Source organism: Anomaloglossus baeobatrachus, chromosome 6, assembly GCF_048569485.1.
Source record: "Anomaloglossus baeobatrachus isolate aAnoBae1 chromosome 6, aAnoBae1.hap1, whole genome shotgun sequence".
In the NCBI taxonomy this organism is placed as follows: domain Eukaryota; kingdom Metazoa; phylum Chordata; class Amphibia; order Anura; family Aromobatidae; genus Anomaloglossus; species Anomaloglossus baeobatrachus.
In genome coordinates this window covers 156812118-156835232 of record NC_134358.1, presented here as the reverse complement: position 1 = coordinate 156835232, position 23115 = coordinate 156812118, and the positions used below count along the sequence as shown (strand labels likewise).

The window sequence follows — 23115 nt, the reverse complement described above, 5'->3', positions numbered from 1 at the left end:
GCGCTCCCTTCACTGTTTGATACATGCATGCAATACAACCTGCGTCCATAAAAGATGTTCATTGCACAATAAAACATCTGCTTATAACGGCCATGCATCATTGTGATTCTACCTCTGGTACAATAGGTCGCACAGTGCAGATAACTGGGCCAGGCCGCTCATCTACCTCTCTGATGTCTGCTGCCAAGGAAGCCCAGGTAGCCAGACCCCTGCCGGCAGGACGGGAGAAGGGGACGCGCGGGCAGCAGCATTTATTGCTGTATGTGTAGAAGTGTTACTCTATTATTACAGTATATGAATGATTGTTACTTTATTATTACTGTATATAGATAATTGTTACTTTATATAGATATTTTGTCTTTAGTATTACTTCATATGAACAATTGTTACTTTATTATTACTTTATACACATAATTATTTTATTATTTATATGAATAAGTGTTACTTTATTATTACTTTACATAAATAATTGTTACTTTATTATTACTGTATATAGATAATTGTTACTTTATATAGATATTTTTTTCTTTAGCATTACTTTATATGAACAATTGTTACTTTATTATTACTTATACACATAATTATTTTATTATTTACATGAATGATTGTTACTTTATTATTACATTATATGAATAAGTGTTACTTTATTATTACTTTACATAAATAATTGTTACTTTATTATTACTGTATATAGCTAATTGTTACTTTATTGTTACTGTATATAGCTAATTGTTACTTTATTACTTTATATAGATATTTTGTTCTTTAGTATTACTTCATATGAACAATTGTTACTTTATTATTACATTATATGAATATGAGTTACTTTATTATTACTTTACATAAATAATTGTTACTTTATTATTATTACTGTATATAGATAATTGTTACTTTATATAGATATTTTTTTCTTTAATACTTTATATGAATAATTGTTACTTTATTATTACTGTATATGGATAATTGTTCCTTTATTATTACTGTATATGGATAATTGTTACTTTATTATTACTGTATATGTATGATTGTTACTCTATTATTACTATATATGAATAATTGTTACTTCATTTTTACTGTATATGAATAATTGTTCCTTTATTATTACTGTATATGGATAATTGTTCCTTTATTATTACTGTATATGAATAATTGTTACGGTATTATTACTGTAGAGGGATAATTGTTACTTTATATAAAAATTGTTGCTTTATTATTAATGTATATGGATAATTGTTACTTTCTTATTACTTTATATGAATAACTGTTGCTTTATTATTACTGTACATAAATAATTGTTACTTTATTATTATGTTATATGAATAATTACTTTATTATCACTTCCTATGAATAAATGTTACTTCATTATTACTTTATATAAATAATTGTTACTTAATTATTACTAAATATGAATAATTGTTCTCCGCCATAATAACACAGAACTATAGTTGAGAAGCCTACAGTGCTTGATATTACCCCATGCATGTATATATCTGTATATACCCTTGTACTGTACGCTCTATAGTATATTTACTCCTTAAATCTCAGAACAATACCTTACTGCACCGCCATCTGAACACATAGAAAATTCTTTTATCAGGCAAAGAATAGCTGACAAGCTGTCATCTCGTAACATGAAATTTAGGCACTTCCTTCACAGTATTTTATTATACAGTGAATGCTGTAGCTGAGTGATTCTAGCCAGAATGTTTCATAACCTAGTACCTATAGGGGCACGATCATGGAATAAAGGAGATATTCCATAATATACTGAACCATTCACATATGACTATACAGTACAGAATATTACCATGCAAGGATGACTTCCAGATGGTCTGTAATAAGGCCTCCCTGTAGTAGTTTGCCTGTTCTCTGCTGGTGTCCCTGTTGCATCCCATTGGCATTATAGGAACACTAGATCATCAGAGATCTATTTTATTAAAAGGAATCTGTCACCCAGTTTTTGATATGTAATCTGAGAGCAGCATGATATAGGAGCTGAGACCGTGATTCCAGCAATGTGTCACTTACTGGTCTGTCTGCTGTCATTTTGATAAAATCTCGGCTGCAGATCTAGCAGTGCTCAGAATTCTGAACCCTGTATAACCCCACCCCCTCTACTGATTGGCAGATTTCCATGTACACTATATAAGGACAAAAAGATGCAAATCAGTGGCGGAAGCGAGGTTACACACAGCAGCTGGACCAGGAGGCACCCGACATCTAGTCCTGTAGTGCTAATCTCCTTTTTTAAAAAAAACACTGATTTTATTGAAATACCAACACACAACCTAATAATGGACACCTCACTAAAATTAGGTTGTTAGCCCCGCCATCATCCTGCACTCAGATAACATTGCAAAAAGCTTCTGACAAATTGCCTTTAACCTCTTTGCCCTCGGGTGATTTTCAATTTTTCCGTTTATTTTTTTGTTCCTCTTCTTAAAAGAGCCGTAACTTTTTTATTTTTCCGTCAATCTTGCCATATAAAGGCTTGTTTTTTGCGAGACAAGCTGTTCTTTTAAATTTGTAATGACAAAAACAACTTGACACTCAAATCTTGATGCAAGGAAGGTGTATATTTATTCCCAAATATTGAATAACACAAACGTTTCGGTCATTAACAGACCTTCCTCAGTGTGCAGAGGTGCAGCGCTTGCTCACTTCCTCGGTGGACACCGCAAGGTTAAGATAAGCCCCAGCCTCTCCCAGAATACCTCTCACTGAATCACCTCTGCACACTGAGGAAGGTCTGTTAATGACCGAAACGTTTGTGCTACTCAGTGTTTGGGACTAAATATAGTGCCGTTGTTTTAGTCATTGCTTATGGGATTGTTTCCTACTTGTGCAGCAGCTACAGAAGTGCCGTGTATTCCATTTCTTCAGTACGAGTTTGTAGACACCAAACATGTATAGGTTTACTTTTATCTATGGTGTTAAGAAAATTCACAACGCTGTCCAAAAAGAGTGGCGCACATTTTGCGCCATTTTCCGAAACCCATAGCGTTCTCATTTTTTGGGATCTATGCCTCAGTGACAGCTTATTTTTTGCGTCTTGAGCTGTTGTTTTTAATGATAGCATTTTTACGCAGATGCTATGTTTTGATTGCCTGTTATTGCATTTTGTGCAAAATTTTCAGCGGCAAAAAACCCATAATTTTGGCATGTGGAATTTTTTTGCCGCTACGCTGTTTACTGATCAGATTATTTGATTTTATATTTTGATAGATCGGGCATTTCTGAACGCGGTGATACCAAATATGTATATGTTTTTTTAATTTTTTGAGTGATTTGAACTTTTAGGGGTTTTCTATTCTTTAAGTTTTTTTTTTTTACTTTTTTTTTTATTTCACTAGGTCCTCTAGGGGGCTATAACGATCAGCAGTCTGATTGCTCTTCCATTTCTCCAGATCACAGCTACACAAGTGAGATCTGGAGAAAAGCTGCTTTACTCCTACACACGGAAATCTGAGAAAGTGACTCATGATAGCTACAGGGGTCATCACATGACCCTGTGCTACCATGGCAATCACCGAAAGTCATGTAATCACATCACGTGACTTCCGATGGCGCTTGGTAAGTTAATGCTTACGGCGGCACACTGCTACATCTCACTGTCAGAATTTGACAGTGAGATATAAGGGGTTAATAGGTGCGGTTGGATGCAATTTCACTCGCGCCTCGCAGGCACACATGTTAGCTGTTGAAATCAGCTGACATGTGCACGGATCACCACGGACTGCCTACGGCAGGTGGTGGGGATTACCCTCACATGATCCATGACGTACCCAGTACGTCATGTGTCTTGAAGAGGTTATCTATTCTAGAAAAGGTAGTGACATTGTAATACGAAACCGAGTTTTGTATGAGTATATAGTTTTATATAGGTTTATTTCTTTTGTGTGTTTGGAACAACACAAAAAAAGTGAGAAAAAAGATGAAAATTGGATATAATTTCATTCAAAATCCCAAAAATGGGTTGGACAAAATTGTTGGCTCCCTCAACTTAATATTTGGTTGCACTCCCTTTGGATTAAATAACTACAATCAATCGCTTCCTATAAGCCATCAGTAAGCTTCTTATTACACTTCTCAGCTGTAATTTTGGACGACTCTTATTTTGCAAACTACTCCAGGTCTCATATATTTGAAGGCACCTTCTCCCAACAGCAATTTTAAGAGCTCTCCACAGGTGTTTCAAGGGATTTAGATCTGGACTCATTGCTGGCCACTTCAGAACTCTACAGCACTTTATTTCCATCCATTTCTGGGGACTTCTTGAAGTATGTTTAGGGTCATTTTCCTGCTGAAAGACCCATGACCCAGGTACACAAACCCAGCTTTCTACCACTAGGCACTACATTGCGACCCAAAATTTTTTGGTAATCTTCAGATTTCATGATGGCTTGCACACAATCAAGGCACCCAGCACTAGATGTAGCAAAACAACCCCATAACATCTTTGAACTTTCACCATAATTGACTGTAGGTACTGTGTTCTTTTCTTTGAAAACTTCATTCCATGTTTGGTAAACAGTAAAATGATGTGCTTTACCAAAAAGTTCTATCTTGGTCTCATTTGTCAACAAAACAATTTCCCAGAAAGATTTTGGCTTACTCAACTACATTTTGGGAAACTGCAGTCTAGCTATTTTACGTCTGTATGTCAGCAGCAGGGTCCTCCTATGTCCCCTGCCATAGTGTTTGATTTCATTCAAATGTCGACAGATATTTCGCACTTACGCTGATGTACCCTGAGCTTGCAGAAAAACATGAATTTCTTTGGACGTTGTTTGGGCCTGTTTATCCACCATCCTTGCTATCCTGCGTTGCAACCTTTCATCAATGTTTCTCTGCTGTCCAAAGAGATTAGTTACAGTGCCATGAGTTGAAAACTTCTTATATTGCGCAACATGGACAAAGGAACAAAAAGATCTCTGGAAATGAACTTGTAACCTTTAGATTGTTGATATTTTTCAACAATTTGGGTTCTCAAGTCCTCAGACAGTTCTCTTCACTTTCTGTTCTCCATGCTTAGTGTGGCACTCACAGACACACAATGCAAAGATTGAGTCAACTTCTCTTTTTATCTAGATTCAGGTGTGATTTTCTTATTGCCCACACCTGCTACTTACCACAGGTGACTTTGAACGAGCATCACATGCTTGAAACAAAGTAGTATTCTTACAATTTTGGAAAGGTGCCAACAATTTTGTCGGTCCCATTTTAGGGATTTTGTATGAAATTCTGTCCATTTGTCTTTTTTTTGTGTTTTTCCAGTACACACAAGGAAAGTAAACATGTGTATAACAAAACATGGGTAATTGCAATATTTTTCTGGGAGAAATAGTTCATTTTCTGGAATCATTTCAAGGGTGCCAACACTTTCGTCTGTGATTGTATAAGAATACCTGCTTTAATTTATAGATAATTTTGTGATGATATGCTCCCTTTAAAGTGTGAATTAAACCCCTGTCACAGATTCTTTAATATCTACCAGAAGAACAGCAGTATTTCTCTCAGTAAAATGACCAACACAATGATGGAATCCATACCAATCACATTATAAGTCAATAAGGTCCATAGGGCGCTGTCCATCATGTGAACAAAGCCTAGAGGACATATTAGATTTCCAGCTATGTCTATTTTAGCAAATACTTGAGTATAAGATTTAAACAATTTACATCTAAATTGCTTTCTTGGCTAAATACTTTGCTATTCCAATACCTGTCAAGATTAATAACTTCTAAATGACTGGTTTGTTAATTATTGGGCATATTTACACTCACATATCGTGGATCACATCTTTCTGAAAACCCACGTACTAGCTTTCTAGAAAAGCAATGGGTCAACACCTCCGTCAATGAGATCTGTGTTATAAAATAATAGCCTGAGTCACTGTGTTATCTCATCTGTGAAACTGCATTATTTTGTACAGTACCTGAGGCTGCATCCAAGGAAGTTAAATTAAAATAACCCGATAAAATAAGGTAACCCAAGCTAGATTGATGCGATACAGCATGCAATAACAGTGAACCTATCTGAACACTTTGTCCAAGATCCCCATAGGTACGAGCTTGCCTTCACTGGTGTTTTGAGCAGCTCATGAAAAAAGTGCTTGAGGGAAGCTCTCAGGAGTAGAAGAAAACATAGATCTTGATGAGAGTGTCATGCTAAGAGACAGAGGTGAGGGAGAGGAGGTTAGATTGATGTGTGGAGGCCACAGTAAAGGGATCAATATTGTGACTATCCAGGGAATAGCTGGGTAAGTAAATGTATGAGGATGGGGGGAGTGCAGGAGAACAAGACAAAACCGGAGTTCAGAGTGCAGGATGAAATACTCATCTATGGAAGGATGCTTTCACAAGAAGTGATAATACTTTATTTTATCAATTAATTAAATTAAAAGTGAAGAAATTATACCAAATTAATTCAAATTATACCAAACCGGTGGAAGTGATCATCACTTTCATATGTAGGTGGTAACATAGTCATTAACTGACATTAAAACAGCAGGGTAGAGAGCTAACAACTGGGTGAGGAGCAGCCAAATGCTTCTACAAAGGTGAGACTGTGAAAGACAGCTTCACATCACATACATAGCATGGCATGATTGAGCACAGCAATAAGACATAAGGTACACTGCAAAACTTTAAAAGAAGATTGAGTTTTCAAAATTATTTATTATGGTTGCCATATACAGTTAGGTCCAGAAATATTTGGACAGTGACACAAGTTTTGTTATTTTAGCTGTTTACAAAAACATGTTCAGAAATAAAATTATATAAGTATATAATATGGGGTGAAAGTGCACACTCCCAGCTGCAATATGAGAGTTTTCACATCCAAATCGGAGAAAGGGTTTAGGAATCATAGCTCTGTAATGCATAGCCTCCTCTTTTTCAAGGGACCAAAAGTAATTGGACAAGGGACTCTAAGGGCTGCAATTAACTCTGAAGGCGTCTCCCTCGTTAACCTGTAATCAATGAAGTAGTTAAAAGGTCTGGGGTTGATTACAGGTGTGTGGTTTTGCATTTGGAAGCTGTTGCTGTGACCAGACAACATGTGGTCTAAGGAACTCTTAATTGAGGTGAAGCAGAACATCCTGAGGCTGAAAAAAAAAGAAAAAATCCATCAGAGAGATAGCAGACATGCTTGGAGTAGCAAAATCAACAGTCGGGTACATTCTGAGAAAAAAGGAATTGACTGGGGAGCTTGGGAACTCAAAAAGGCCTGGGTGTCCACGGATGACAACAGTGGTGGATGATCGCCGCATACTTTCTGTGGTGAAGAAGAACCCGTTCACAACATCAACTGAAGTCCAGAACAATCTCAGTGAAGTAGGTGTATCTGTCTCTAAGTCAACAGTAAAGAGAAGACTCCATGAAAGTAAATACAAAGGGTTCACATCTAGATGCAAACCATTCATCAATTCCAAAAATAGACAGGCCAGAGTTAAAATTGCTGAAAAACACCTCAGCTCAGTTCTGGAAAAGTATTCTATGGACAGATGAGACAAAGATCAACCTGTACCAGAATGATGGGAAGAAAAAAGTTTGGAGAAGAAAGGGAACGGCACATGATCCAAGGCACACCACATCCTCTTTAAAACATGGTGGAGGCAACGTGATGGCATAGGCATGCATGGCTTTCAATGGCACTGGGTCACTTGTGTTTATTGATGACATAACAGCAGACAAGAGTAGCCGGATGAATTCTGAAGTGTACCGGGATATACTTTCAGCCCAGATTCAGCCAAATGCCGCAAAGTTGATCGGACGGCGCTTCATAGTACAGATGGACAATGACCCCAAGCATACAGCCAAAGCTACCCAGGAGTTCATGAGTGCAAAAAAGTGGAACCTTCTGCAATGGCCAAGTCAATCACCAGATCTTAACCCAATTGAGCATGCATTTCACTTGCTCAAATCCAGACTTAAGACGGAAAGACCCACAAACAAGCAACACCTGAAGGCTGCGGCTGTAAAGGCCTGGCAAAGCATTAAGAAGGAGGAAACCCAGCGTTTGGTGATGTCCATGGGTTCCAGACTTAAGGCAGTGATTGCCTTCAAAGGATTCGCAACAAAATATTGAAAATAAAAATATTTTGTTTGGGTTTGGTTTATTTGTCCAATTACTTTTGACCTCCTAAAATGTGGAGTGTTTGTAAAGAAATGTGTACAATTCCTACAATTTCTATCAGATATTTTTGTTCAAACCTTCAAATTAAACGTTACAATCTGCACTTGAATTCTGTTGTCGAGATTTCATTTCAAATCCAATGTGGTGGCATGCAGAGCCCAACTCGCGAAAATTGTGTCACTGTCCAAATATTTCTGGACGTAACTGTATATCACCATCATATTCCACAATGGCTTACAGACATTATCATCACTGCACCCCTTGGGGCTCACAATCTAAAATCCCAAGAAGCATGTCTTTGGAGTGTGGGAGGAATCCAGAGGAAACCCACTGTAACACCTTGCAGATGTTGTCATTCTTGAGAATTGAACCCAGGACCCCAGCGCTAGAAAGTTACAGTGCTAACCAAGAACTCCTGCTCTTCAGCCTCAGACGATTTTAATTCTAAATTTGCAGGTTCCTGTCCGCCCATAAATTGTAGGTTTCTTTTAACCCAAAGAGAGACATTAGTGTGATAGGCACCCAACAAAAATGAGGTCGCCTTGCCGCTGGTTGTTGGGCTTACATTAAAAATTGTTTGCTAAGTATCTACATTTTTACATGTTTTTCATAGCAGTAGTGCATGTCTACATTCCCATATTCATTGTCCTACATATCTTAGCACTACAGAGTGCAACTGTCTCCTTTTTGTTACTATGAGCCATCAAGATGTCCAAAGATGTGCTGTTCAACCACTTTTGAAGAAGAACTGAGAAAAGGGTAAAATTAAGAACCTCAGATATTGTATGTAGTCGGTCAAAGAATCTCAGAGTAGCAGACCATAGACATAATATGTTTAATTTCCTTCAAAATCGGATGGAGTCCAGCAGTGTCATCACCTCAGAACTAGCAGCAGTGAGATACAGCTACACCCATCTATTGTCAGAGAAGTCTCAAGAAGTTGTCTTCAAATGCCATATCTTCGACAAGAAAACAAGTCCAAACGACTCAAATAGGCACAATAACATAATAACCAAAGTGTAGAGAAATAGCAGATGGTGCTCTGGACTGATAAGTTGAAATGTGAAATATTTGACTGTAACAGCAAACAGTTTATTGCCAAAGGACGGAAGAGTGGTACAATAATGAGGGCCTGCAGGCAACATTGAAGCATGATGGAGGTTCCTAGCAAGTTTGGGGCTGTTTATTAGTAAAATAAATTGGGGATTTGGCCAGGATTAATTGTGTCCTCAATGCTGAGAAATTCAGGTAGATAGTTATCCATTATGAAATACCATTAGGGAGGCGTCTGGTTGACCCCAAATTATTCTGCAGCAAGACAATAACCCCAAACATACTGCCAATATCATTAAGAATTATCTTCAGCATAAAGAAGACCTAAACTATGTTTCCCCCACAGAGCCCTGATCTTAACATCTTGGAATCTGTCTGGGATCATATGAAGAGACAGAAGGCTTTTCACAAGTCCACATCCACAGAAGATTTATGGTTGGTTCTCAAAATGCTTGGTACCTCCTTTCTGCCAAGTTCCTTCAAAAACCATGTGCTAGTGTCTAGAATGAATGACGCTGTTTTCAAGACAAATGACAGTCACACCAAATAATGATTTGATTTAGATTCCTCTTTTTCTCATTCACTTTCCATTTTTCTGATAAAAATAATGTATTAATAGTTTTAGAAAGCACTCTTACACTGCAGAATTTTCTTTACAAACCTGCACAACTGTTGCACCTATGTGTATATACAGCGAGTGAAATAAGTAATGAAAACATCCCCAATTATCAAAGTAAATATATTTATAAAAGTGTTATTAAGATGAATTTCTCATCAGATGTCAGTAACAACCCATCCAATCCCCACAGGCAAAGAGATCAAACCATAGAGGTCCATAAATTTAGTGATGTGAAATGAGAAATAACACAGGGAAAATGGTTTGAACACGTTTACTGAAATCTATTTAAAGGGGTGGTCCGAAGGGTGAAAAAATCCAATTTAAACCCCTCTCAATTTATTTCCCCAAACAAAAATAATTTCTAATTTAATGAAAACTTTTTTAAAACACATATTTCCATGGAGACTGCAGTCACAGGGCGAGAGGAGGAGGTATCCAGTGCAAGAGTTCAGATGATGGCCGTTTCGTGCAGATGTGCGCTTCCACGGCTCTGATTCTGATTCCATGGAGGGACATTTTTTAAGAAGTTTTCAATAAATCGGATATTTTACTCTATGATGTGAGTGATGCTGTTTATCTTCATATCTGGAACTACAGTCTTCCCTTTCTCTTGGATCGATTCAGCAGAGCACCTGTGCCGCCCCGGTGCCAGCATCCAGCGCTGCTCGGGTCCGGGCCTTCAGGGGCGGTGGCTCGAGGGTCTCCGGACCCGGGGGTCTCGCGGACACGCCGAATAAAGGGGGGGGCGTAGATGTATGGGCTAGGCCGTAGTAAGTTTGTGACGCCACCCACGGTGTATGGGGAGGTGGGACACCACCACTGCTGTTACGGGGCACCCGGGGGAGATGTTGCGCAGCAAGTTGTTAACCCCTCCATGGGTAGGGATGGTGGCCCCAGGACCCGATGGCTCGGTGCAGGGGATGGCGACCGCAGGGGGTGCTGGTGTACTCACTGTTAGTAAAACACACAAGTCTCTGGTAAACCAAGGTGATGGTGGCCGGTGCCGCGGCCAGTTGCGTTCGAGTCCCCAGCCCCCGGCTGGTGGTCTCTATCCTTTTCCTGCACTGCTTTGTGTAAGGCCTCCGACACACATCCGTGCCGCCGGTACGTGTTTGCCATTTTTTGCACGTACCGGCAGCACGGAGACACTTTCAGCAATGCTACCCTATTGTAGCAGGCACACACACGTAAAACTACACGGAACGTGTGTCCGTGTGCGTTTGTACGTGTGTGCGTTTTTCTACATGCTGACATGTCCACGTTTTCTCCGGCAGCACGGGTGTCACACGGCCCGCACCCGTACCACACAGATGTAATGTGGATGCGGTCCCATGTGACACGAGCCGGAGAAAACACACGTGTCAGTGAAAAAAACCAAAACATTTACTCACCTTCTCCAGCCCTCCTGTCTCTGCCGCTGCTGCCACTTGCTGCTGACCGTCGCTCATTATGCTCATTTAATATTCACTTCACTACGGCCGCCAGCAGCAGCAGCGGGGAGACGGCAGGGCTGGAGACCGAAGATCAGCACCACGAACAGCAGCGCGGACCACGTGAGTATGCAAATTACCGGTTCTACGTGTGCTATCGCGGATAGCACACGTAGAACACACGTGGACCGCACGTACCCGAGACACGTACTTACCACACGCAACACGCAGGGTAAATACGTGTCTCGCGGCACATGCGTGTTTTTAACGGAAGTGTGTTTTAGGCCTAAGGTGGACTTCCCTGGTGTGAAACTCAGGAGTCTGCTCCCGGCTGGATGTGGCCTAAGGAGCCGTGCCCGCAGACGCTGGCCCGTAGGATCTATGGGCCCTGGCGGTGACCTCTTATCCCTAATCGGTGGGCTGTTGTCTTCTATGAGGGACTTTGGGTGGGACAGGACCTCTAGTCCTGGCCTCAATCGGTTAACTAACCAGTTCCAATTGTTTCTGGTCCTGGCTTCAGGGTCTGAGTACCCCCCTTTGTGCTACGGCTTCCGGGTCGGTTCCCCGTGTCGGTACCGGCGGGCTACAACCCTGTCCCAGTCCACCTCGGTTCTGCCGAGCCGTCTTCCCGTCTCCTGCTGACAGAGACCACCGTCTGCCTCCTAGCCAGTGGCACCAGGGCTCCTACCCTGGCACCGTTCAACTTGAAATCTACTGCTGGAGCTACACTTAGCTCCAACCCACACTCCACTCCAAACTGAGCTTCAGACTGAACTAACTGTTTTTCCCGCCCCGGGCTGTCTGGACCCCTGGCTGGGCGCGTCCCAACCGCCTGGTCAAGCCCACTGGTGTGTCTATCTTTCCCTAAGGGGGGGTGACTAGGTTTTCTGGTTGGCTGGATGTTTCCTAGTGAGGGAACGGTTTTGTACAGGGGCCTAACTGTGATTACCTGGTTTTGCCGGGGCGTCACACACCGCTATATGATATTGGACTGTACAAAACTAAACTAATTTGTAATATGGCTGTATTAAAAATGTCCTGCCTTTCCCTGGCTACACTAACTACCTTTGAATGTGTTTTGCCCTATTTCCCTTTTGATGACATTTTGTTTGAGATTCCCGGTGTCATTAGAGCAGGGGCAAAGGCTGCAGTTACTGTCGCAGCCTCTACCTCCTGCCTAAAACTAAGCATCATTGTTTGAAAGGCTGCTCTGCCCATCCATGCTTGCTGTGTACTGTGCGATCTTCACAGAGACAACGTCCGCTCAGTTGAAAGCTCAGATCAGAGGAGATGGCAAGAGCAGCGCACCCTATAAGTAAGCGGTGTCAGAATATCCGGGGGAGTTTGGAGACCAGCGCTGCCCCATAATTGAGGTAACTACGGTGCGCCGCTGGTCATTGCTCACTGCTGTGCATCTGAGAGCAATGGCCACCTCTTTAATACTTCATTCAAAAGCCTTTGTTGGTGGTGAGAGCTTCAAGATGTCTCCTGTATAGAGAACTAGTCGCATACATTGCTCAGGTGTGATTTTGGTTCATTATTTCACACAAACACTTAACAATTGTGAAGGTTCCGTGTGCTCCTTCTATGAACTCTGAGCTTTAGTTCCTTCCATAAATTTTCTATTGAATTCAGATCAGATCAGATGATTGGCTCTGCCATTCTAGCAACTTTATTTTTTTCTGACACCAATTGAGTGTTTCCTTGGTTGTGTATTTGAGAACATTTTGCTGAAATGTCCACCTTCATTTCATCTCCATCCTCCACCTCCATCATCCTGCTAGATGGCAACAAATTTTTAACAAGAATGTCTCGGTACAGTTGTCCATTCATCCTTTTTTTTAATCATAAGAAGTATGCCAGTGGCGTATGCTGAAAAACAGCCCTACACCATGATGTTCCCACTTCCAAACTTTAGTGTTTTAGTTTGTTTTAGTGTTTTGTAACTTTGGTGTTTTGGGGGTAATATGCAGTGCCTTATGGCATCCAAGCTTGGTATGTATTATGGCATCCAAAGAGTTAATTTTTTGTCTCAACAGTGCTCACTGGAGCCTTTCAGTAGTTTAGAAATTCTTCTGTATCCAATGCCATCAGTAAATTGCAACAATAAGGTTGTGAATGTCATGAGACAGCTCACTGGTTTTATCCATTATGAGATGTTTCTTGTGTGCTACATTGATAATGAAACAACGACTTCTGGGGAGAAATTCATGTCAATAGCATCTTTAGAAATATATTTACTTAGAAAATTTGTGACGTTTTTCAATGCTTATTTCATCCACTGTATATATTGTATATATGTACTATTTATTTTATTTTTTCCCAAATTTAAGTAAATAAGTAAAAATAATGGCTTCATATACGGATATCAAGACTAAGCATGTGCTAAAAACACAACTATATAACACGTTTACATTATACCTATGGCTAAGATCATTGAGTTGCAAATGCTTGAACTAACTCAAGCAAAGAATGATAAAAGTGTAAAACAAAGGATGTATGTAATATATAGGTGTATGAAAAAAAGTAACTTGGTGTTTACAGATGTAGAATAAATGATGGGTAATCGCATAGTACACTGTCAGCAATAATAACATTACTTAGTAACTTAGGTTTATAAAAACACAACATGTTTATCGAGTTGAACTTTCACACTGCTTGATCCAGAAAAAAGCGAAACAAGCATCAATGATAGCCAATTCTGTCTAATGAATGAAGAAATTTCTTCCTGATACCACATGGCAGTCAGATTTTGCTGGTCAATCAAACATCAAGAGTCTATTAATGATAACTCATAAATGTAAAATATATGCCATGAAGTTTCAGACTTTGACTACTCTAACCATAAGAATCCTTGGCTACTTTGCTGTTGGAATTGTTTTTCTCCTAGCCCTAGGATGTAATGAATGCGTCATATATAAGTCCATCGCATCACCCTTGTGTGTATGTGTACATGTTAACAATATCACCTAAGTGGAGTGTGGGGAGATGCAATTTCCCTGCTATAGCCTGTAAGGCGATTTCACTTTGGGGCGCAGAGGACAGTGCTGTGCATTGCAATGACAAGTACTTACAGAGGTGCAATCAACCTAATGCAATTAATGAGAATCATGATACAAGTCATTGGTGTTTCCACTACTGGCCAATGTTATTCATAGCTCAAAAGTGAAAATTCTAATTTTCTAGATAGAAAACATTCATCCTGCGCAGGTGTCCTTCTGGCTAACATGATAACAGTGCTGTTTTCATACGGCAGCCTCTCTTCATCCTTTAGGCTATATATACTCTACATATGCATCTCAAACTCTTTGAAGAATCCTTATCAATCCAACCCACAGCTCTTTTCATACCTAGTAATGATTTCCAATACTGGAGATTCACGTCAGATAACAATGCTGGGCTCTGGCACATTATCACATATACAGATGTTATTTATTTTTTACAACAAAACAAATTGTTATTTTTGTATGTACGTCTAAGAGAAGAAACACGACTACACGTGAAACACAGGTTGGGGGCTTTGTATCTTTAGTGACGTGACTGGGTCCAGTGCAGTACATTAAGGGTAAGAGGGATTTTCATCGTAATATATAGGTTTAGGCTACTTTTGTGTAATGTGCTGTGATGTGACCAGTGTGTCCATTAATCCTAGCAGTGTTCATTTCTCTTATGTCTAGCACCCTCCCCACTTTTTTTTGCGCATATATGACCTACAAAAGTATGCCGTCTATTATGGCCATTTTTCACTATCTATATCTTTAATTGATGGAGATTTATTTTCGCACCCTTATCTGACTATTCTGTCTACTAGTTATTTATTTTTTATATATCTGCTTTGAGTCTTTCGCTATGTCCTATCGGGTCACTTTTGTACTGGTAATTGTCATCTTATATGTTTTATGTATGGTTTAATTTTTATATACAGTAAATGTAATTTCAATAAAAATTAATTAATTTTTAGCCAATAAACTCCTTTGCTATTTTCCTTATATTGATCATATATTTTGGAGTGACTTAATGGGTTATCATGGGGGATAGGTATGAAATTATTTGACTCAATGACCCATATTCTGTATATATATGTACCTGTGATACTGGATATAAGCACTAAATAGTTACTTAAAGGTAATCTGTCACCCTTTTGCATTTTTTTTAATTATTAATATGGGGCATACAGGTGGCATAAAGGTGATATTAGCCATACCTGTATGCCTCCTGGAAAAATCCTTTGTTATTTCTCCTATCTTCCAGGCTATAGGGCGTGTGATGCCCTTGAGGATAAGCCTCCTCCGGTCTTCATTATACAGGACTCCTCCTCCCCTCCTCTCATGTCCCTGTGACATTAGGTACGCGTCCGGAAATCTCGCGCCTACGCAGTATGCCTGCTGTCCCTCCCTGCACTTTGCTGCCCTTCTGTGGGCACAGGCTTCAATTTTGATGTGCGTTGGAACCGGGGAGTCCCTGCTGCTTCACAGTGCAGGAGAGGAATGGCAGGCATAATGCGCAGGATTTCCGGCCGTGCACCTAATGTCACAGGGACTCTGAAGAGAAAGGGAGGAAGAATCCTGTATAATGAAGACCGGAGGCAGGCTTATCTTTCGGGACGGGCAGCACACGCCCCATAGCCCAGAAGATAGAAGATATAAAAGAGGATTTATGACAAATGACCCCTCATCCAGGAGGCATACAGGTATGGTTAATTTCTCCCCTATGCTATCTGTATACCCATATTAATAACTAAAAAAAACCTTAAAAGGGTGACAGATTCCTTTTAAAGGGATTGTCCAGGATAAAAAAAAATAAAAACACACAATTTGCTAAAATTGAGAAAAAACATAACACCCAATTGGTAGATTCCCCACCACCTCACCCAGTAAATCCTGCAATGCATGCGTGCCACTGCTCAGATCGTCCATTTGGTCTTGCTGACCACTGCAGCCAATCACTAGATTCAACAGTGATACCTGCATGTTTGGGAAGAGATGATTGAGGCCAGAGACAGGCTACTGGGGTCACACTCGTATGAACAAGAATACGTTAACAAGAATGATTGGACTACAGGATCAGAGGCACACAGGCAAATTACCAGATGGGCATAAGTAATATGAATAATTAATATATTTTTAAGTATATGACGCTCCCTGAGCATGCTTTTTTTTTTACGCTCCCTGTCTTCAGCATGCTTTTTTTTTACACTCCCTGTCTTTAGCATGCTTTTTTTTACGCTCCCTGTCTACAGCATGCTTTTTTTTTTTACGCTCCCTGTCTACAGCACGCTTTTTTATTACGCTCCCTGTCTACAGCATGCTTTTTTTTTTACGCTCCCTGTCTTTAGCATGCTTTTTTTACGCTCCCTGTCTACAGCATGCTTTTTTACGCTCCCTGTCTTCAGCATGCTTTTTTTACGCTCCCTGTCTACAGCATGCTTTTTTACGCTCCCTGTCTTCAGCATGCTTTTTTACGCTCCCTGTCTTCAGCATGCTTTTTTTTACGCTCCCTGTCTTTAGCATGCTTTTTTTTACGCTCCCTGTCTTTAGCATGCTTTTTTTTACGCTCCCTGTCTTTAGCATGCTTTTTTTTTACGCTGTCTGTCTTTAGCATGCCTTTTTTTTTACACTCCCTGTCTTTAGCATGCTTTTTTTTTACGATCCCTGTCTTTAGCATGCTATTTTTTACGCTCCCTGTCTATAGCATGATTTTTTTTACGCTCCCTGTCTACAGCATGCTTTTTTTTTACACTCCCTGTCTTTAGCATGCTTTTTTTTTTACACTCTCTGTCTTTAGCATGCTTTTTTTTTACGCTCCCTGTCTTTAGCATGCTTTTTTTTTTACGCTCCCTGTCTACAGCATGCTTTTTTTTTACGCTCCCTGTCTACAGCATGCTTTTTTTTTATGCTCCCTGTCTTTAGCATGCTTTTTTATGCTCCCTGTCTTTAGCATGCTTTTTGTTTTACGCTCCCTGTCTTTAGCATGCTTTTTGTTTTACGCTCCCTGTCTTTAGCATGCTTTTTTTTTTACGCTCCCTGTCTACAGCATGCTTTTTTTTACGCTCCCTGTCTACAGCATGCTTTTTATTTTATGCTCCCTGTTTACAGCATGTTTTTTTTTACGCTCCCTGTCTACAGCATGTTTTTTTTTACGCTCCTGTCTTTAGCATGCATTTTTTTACGCTCCCTGTCTTCAGCATGCTTTTTTTTTTACTCTCCCTGTCTACAGCATGCTTTTTACTTTACGCTCCCTGTCTACAGCATGGTTTTTTTTACGCTCCTGTCTTTAGCATGCATTTTTTTTACGATCCCTGTCTTCAGCATGCTTTTTTTTTTACTCTCCCTGTCTACAGCATGCTATTTTTTTACATCTTGTGCAAAACCCATCTTATATAGAGCACTGCCATGTGACGCTAGATGTCTTACTGTACAAATATGATGAATTCCTAGGATATTTCTCTTGTTTTCCAGAATTTCAGTGCTCAGTGCATTCACAGCTTATATGTATTATGAATGTGATAGGGCTAATGCTGTAATGTCTGGAAAAGCCACAGGTATAGAAATCAGCGATATTTTCTGCTGCGATATGGTGAGTCTTCTCAAAATGAAGAGGCAGAAAAAGGAAGAAAAATATCATGATTTTGACTTTACATCATTTCTATACAGAATGAAATGACTGAAGTTAAAGATTTATGAAATGTATTATTATTATTATTTTTTATTATAGCGCCATTTATTCCATGGCGCTTTACATGTGATAGGGGTATACATAATAGGGACAAGTACAATAATCATAAACAATACAAGATACAGACAGGTACAGGAGGATAGAGGTCCCTGCCCGTGAGGGCTCACAGGCTACAGGGGATAGGTGAGGATACAGTAGGTGAGTTTATACTCAGTAATCTGCTCATTATTATGGTGCAGGCCCATCCATACACTGACCCCATGAAGCATGCTCAACTGGACTGCACTAAATACTCTAAAAAAGCAAAAATAAATAAATATATATAAAGTAACAACTGAAAAGAATAAAAAGGATTTATCATGCTGGTCTTTGGCAAACAATTAAGTTTTCCAGGTATAATGAAACCTCAAAATGTGAACATAAATATAATAGTAGTAATGATTGAGACCCATGTAAATGGGCACAAAGCTGCAGTCATACCAGTGCAGAATCATGTTCATACACAAAAAAAACAATTCTAAAACGTACATCTCCAAAGGTCATAAATACAAATGACTGCTAATCGAGGTCCCACCACTAGAGGGCAGCAGTGCTAACCAGAGTCAGGCTGCATGGTCACAATAGAGGATGGATAACGGCGCTGATACCAACAATATCCCTGGGTAATAACGATTGTCACAAAGCATATTGTCACCACGCAGAGTCATTTACAGCAATTTAGAAAATGGTATTTCACAATATAATATTTTTATAGGGGTTTCTTCTGGAACAGAAAAAAATTACTAAAGGAAATGTCATTAGAAACATTCCTGAATATCTTTAATTAACAATTTGTAGCTGTTTTGTCTATGAAGGTAATCACTGTAGTGCATAGAAATGATCGCGGTCTTTTCACCTGGACACTGAGAAACCCGTCCCAGAGAGCACATGTTAATGAATAGATCTTGGAATAATGTGTTCCAACATTGGTTGTGTTAAAAACACAATGTTCCCATGCTGAGATAATGTTATATATGTGCCCCTGCTGTGTACTGTGTAATGGCTGTGTCTGACCATAGAGGGACATGGCCTGATCATACCACATCTCCTGGGTCGGGAAGTAAAAGAAGAGAATACAGACATTACACCATGGGGTTATAGCCAACACTTTCTGTGAAGTAAAACATGTTTAAAGCGTAACCGTCGCTTACATTTTTATTTCATAAATCTATAGTGCACATGAAAATAAGCAACTTTGTAATATATCTGATCAGAGTAATCTGCTTCTTTCTCTGCCAGAATTCATCAGTCATTATCAATATTCTCAATCCTGAGGTAAAATCTGTATTCAGTGAAGTCTTTCCCATTTCTGAGTTCGGAGATGAGAGCTGTTACTGATGAGATTCAATGTAGATTAAAGAGGAAGCAGGGGGCGGAGCTCTGCCTGTAGCTCCTCCCTCTACTCATTATCATAGATTCTCATCAGTAACAGCTGCCATCTCCTATCTCCATAATGGGAAAGTCTTCACTGAATACAGATTTTACTTTAGAAAGAAGCAGATTTGTCTGATAAGATATATTAGAAAGTTGCTTATTTTCATGTGCACTATTCATTTATGAAATAAAAATAAAAACGGTAGTTACGCTTTACAAACAGGCAGGGAAATGTTTTACCTCATAGAAAGAATCAACTGTGATCCTGTGCTGTAATGTCTTTATACTCTTTTGCTTCCTCCCCGGCCCAGGAGTTGTGGTATGATTAGACACAGCCATTACACAGTACCCAGCAGGGACAGATATATAAGATTATCTCATCAGCACAGGAACAATTTTTTTTAACACATCCGTTATTATTGTTCCAAGATCTATTGATCTCTTGATTGGTTTATTGATCTATTGATGTTGGAGTAATAATAACAGTACTGTGTTTGTGGGACAACCCCTTTAATAGGATAGTTGACTATGAACATTTGTGATAAAGAAGCCCTGCTGCTGTGACCTGCAACCAGGTCACAGGAGCCACTCAGCAGGAAAAAGAAAGAAAAGGTGGACGGCGTTCCCTGCACAAACAAATGTGATATGCTATAATTAAGGAATTAATTAGGAACTCTTTTAGGGTACTGTAGGTGCTCACAATCAGGGTTCACAGCGTTTTGGATGCAGCATGTTTCAGCTGCGTCAAAAACGCTGCAATATACAGAACAAGCATAGTGGATGGGATTTCTAGAAATCTCATGCACACTGTGTATGTACAGCCCACAGCGTAAACTGACCTGCGGTGCGGCTTTCTGAGCCGTCAGCATGTCAATCCTTTACTGCGGAGATGCAAATGTTATACACTGGGAGAACAATGCGAGAGACTGCAGTGCCCTGTACCCAGATCGTGGGCACGAGCAGCTGCGGCCTCCTGCGGAGGAGACTCACGGCCCCACAGCGGGTCCTCATCATATGCACATACCCTTAAAGGGATTGTATAGCAAAGGCAACCCCCTAACACAATATCCATAATTCCACACAGCCTGAACACTAAGGGGCACTTTGCACACTACAACATCGCAGCTGCGATATCGTTGGGGTCAAATCGAAAGTGACGCACATCCGGCGCCGTTGTCGACATCGGAGTATGTGAATCCTTTTTACTACGATTAACGAGCACAAAAGTGTCGAAATTGTATGATCGGTGCAGCGTCGGGCATTTCCATAATGTCACTGCAGCGACAGGTTACGATGTTGTTCCTCGTTCCTGCGGCAGCACACATCGCTGTGTATGAAGCCGCAGGAGCGAGGAACATCTCCTTACCTGCCTCCCGCCTGCAATGCGGAAGAAAGGAGGTGGGCGGGATGTTTACGTCCCACTCATCTCCGCCCCTCCGCTTCTATTGGCCGCCTGCCGTGTGACGTCGCTGTGACGCCACACAACCTGCCCCCCTTAGGAAGGAGGCGGTTCGCTGGCCAGAGTGACGTCGCAGGGCAGGTAAGTGCGTGTGAAGCTGCTGTAGCGATAAAATTCGCTACGGCAGCTATCACAGGATATCGCATGTGCGACGGGGGCGGGTACTATCGCGCTCGGCATCGCAACAATCGGCTTGCGATGTCGTAGTGTGCAAAGTACCCCTTAGGCACAGTCAGAGCTCAGACGAGCGATACTGATAAAAGAGCCAAGTTCTGTAAGCTCCACATGGTGAAAACATTAGTACGGTCCAGGCACACACCACAGATGCCACCAGTAACCACATCTTCATATAATGTAAAGTTTGATTGGAAATGTTATATATGGGGTAATATAAACTAATTCCTAACATGGCTGCATTAAGGGTTCGTGCCCACGATGAGTTTTACTTGCGTTTCTGATGCTGCGTATTTTCACTGAGTCAGAAATGCAGCATTTTATAGTACAAGCAAAGTGGATGGGATTAATAGAAATCTCCTGCCCACTGTTGACCTGCGCTGCATTTTCCAAGCCACAGTGTGTCAGTTTCTCTTGCAGGTACACTGAGTTTTCTGAGCAGAATTTTCCCATAGACTTGCAGTAGATGCTGAAATTCTGCAGGCACAAAATGCACATGCATTTTTGGTGCAACTACACGGTGGAAATGCTTCAAAAACATATGTAATCCACACCTAACATATCAGTACCAGGAAGTTTGAAAAACAAAACAGGTTTGTTTAAATAATGACTCACCAAACAAGAGACAAAAAATGCAGCATCAAAAACACAGTGAAAAAGACCGCAAGTAAACGAAGGTGCGGAGATGGTGCTGAAATTCTGCAGTGTGAAAAACTTAACGGATACTGATAATGGTAACAGTTGCCTAAAAATTCTGTACTGTTCAATAATGTCACAATGTGACTGCAGGATAACAATGGACAGGGGACTCCTATACTGTCCCTCACACTAGGGGACCCTATGCTATCCCTGACCTCTGGATTACTCATGAAGGTGGAGATGCTGAAGTCCCATGCCTTACTATTCTCCTGACCAGATCAAATCTGTTACCCCCCCCCCCAGGGAAGGATGCGGCAGGAGTGCGACTGAAACACAGAAAAAGACAGACAGGTGAAAACCAAAACTCAGACACACTGCAAACTCACAGGAATAAACAGTAAAACACTAAGGAGAAAAGCAAGAGCAGAAAGGCAGCAACAAAAAGACAACAAGGGTTAGCACCATAACTGCTCACACCAATAATGTACAACAACCACCAGTAAGTCTAGATTACAACATGCCACCAGTCCAGTATAGGAAAGCTATAACTAGCATTAATGGAATAATACCTAAAAGAAAGCATCATCAGTGATGCTGGTTTCAAGGGTTGGGCTAGTCCGTGATGTGTTCTTTTGCCCTGTCCTTATGCGATATGCAGAATGACAGCATGCTCTGTGTTGCTGGCTAAAAACAGAAAGTCAGCGCTGTAAGAGTACCCAGCGGCAATGACATCACTAGGGAGGGAGGAGGCAGGGGCGGTGGCACTGACTGCAGCCTCTGTCCCCTAACAATGCTTCTTTGAGAATCCAAGCATGCACAAGGATTTTCAAACAAAGCGTCATATTAAGGAAGTAAGAAAAATAATCAAAAGGAGATATTGTAATTAGTGAACAGTAGGAGATTTTTAACGCAACCATATTAAAAATTAGTTTAGATTACCCCAATAAATAGTGATTTGGTTTAAAATTTGTTTAGCCTTCGAACCGTCCATTTAATATTGATAGCCTACTCTTGCAGGGGTCCAAATCCACAAGTCTACACTCTCTATGTGACTGCAGACTTGTGAATCCTCACAACTGCACTGTGCGCTCTGACAATTTGCCAATGTCAGAGCTGGAAACGGCGGCCCCTTGCTTGGGAGCAAGTGTAAGATATTCAGACTCCTAGCCAGACTCCTGGCATTGAGCGAGGCCGCACCCATCTAGTCGGATTCTGGCCACGAGTCTGAATATCTCATATTCGCGGCCACGTGACCTCCATTCCCAGCTCTGACACTGGAGAATGGAGTGCACACAATGTTTGGATTAGCAAGTCTGCAGTCATATAGAGAGTGAAGACTTGAGGATTTGGACCCCTTTAAGTTAGGTCACCAAATCAATGCCAGATTAGTGGGGGTATGGCACCTAGCACCCTCGCTAATCAGCTATTCCCAGGTGCTGACTCTGTTGGCCGGATGTGATCACTTTTAGAGCTGCACAGCACATCTCTAACAACTGCGAAGTGGTCACACCCGA

General features: G+C 40.6%; 1 protein-coding gene across 1 annotated transcript in view; it reads right to left on the bottom strand.

The window, feature by feature from the left end:
* CDH2 (cadherin 2) overlaps positions 1–23115 on the bottom strand; it is a 433410-nt gene that overhangs the window by 75651 nt on the left and 334644 nt on the right. The gene's annotated exons all lie outside the window — the stretch shown is intronic.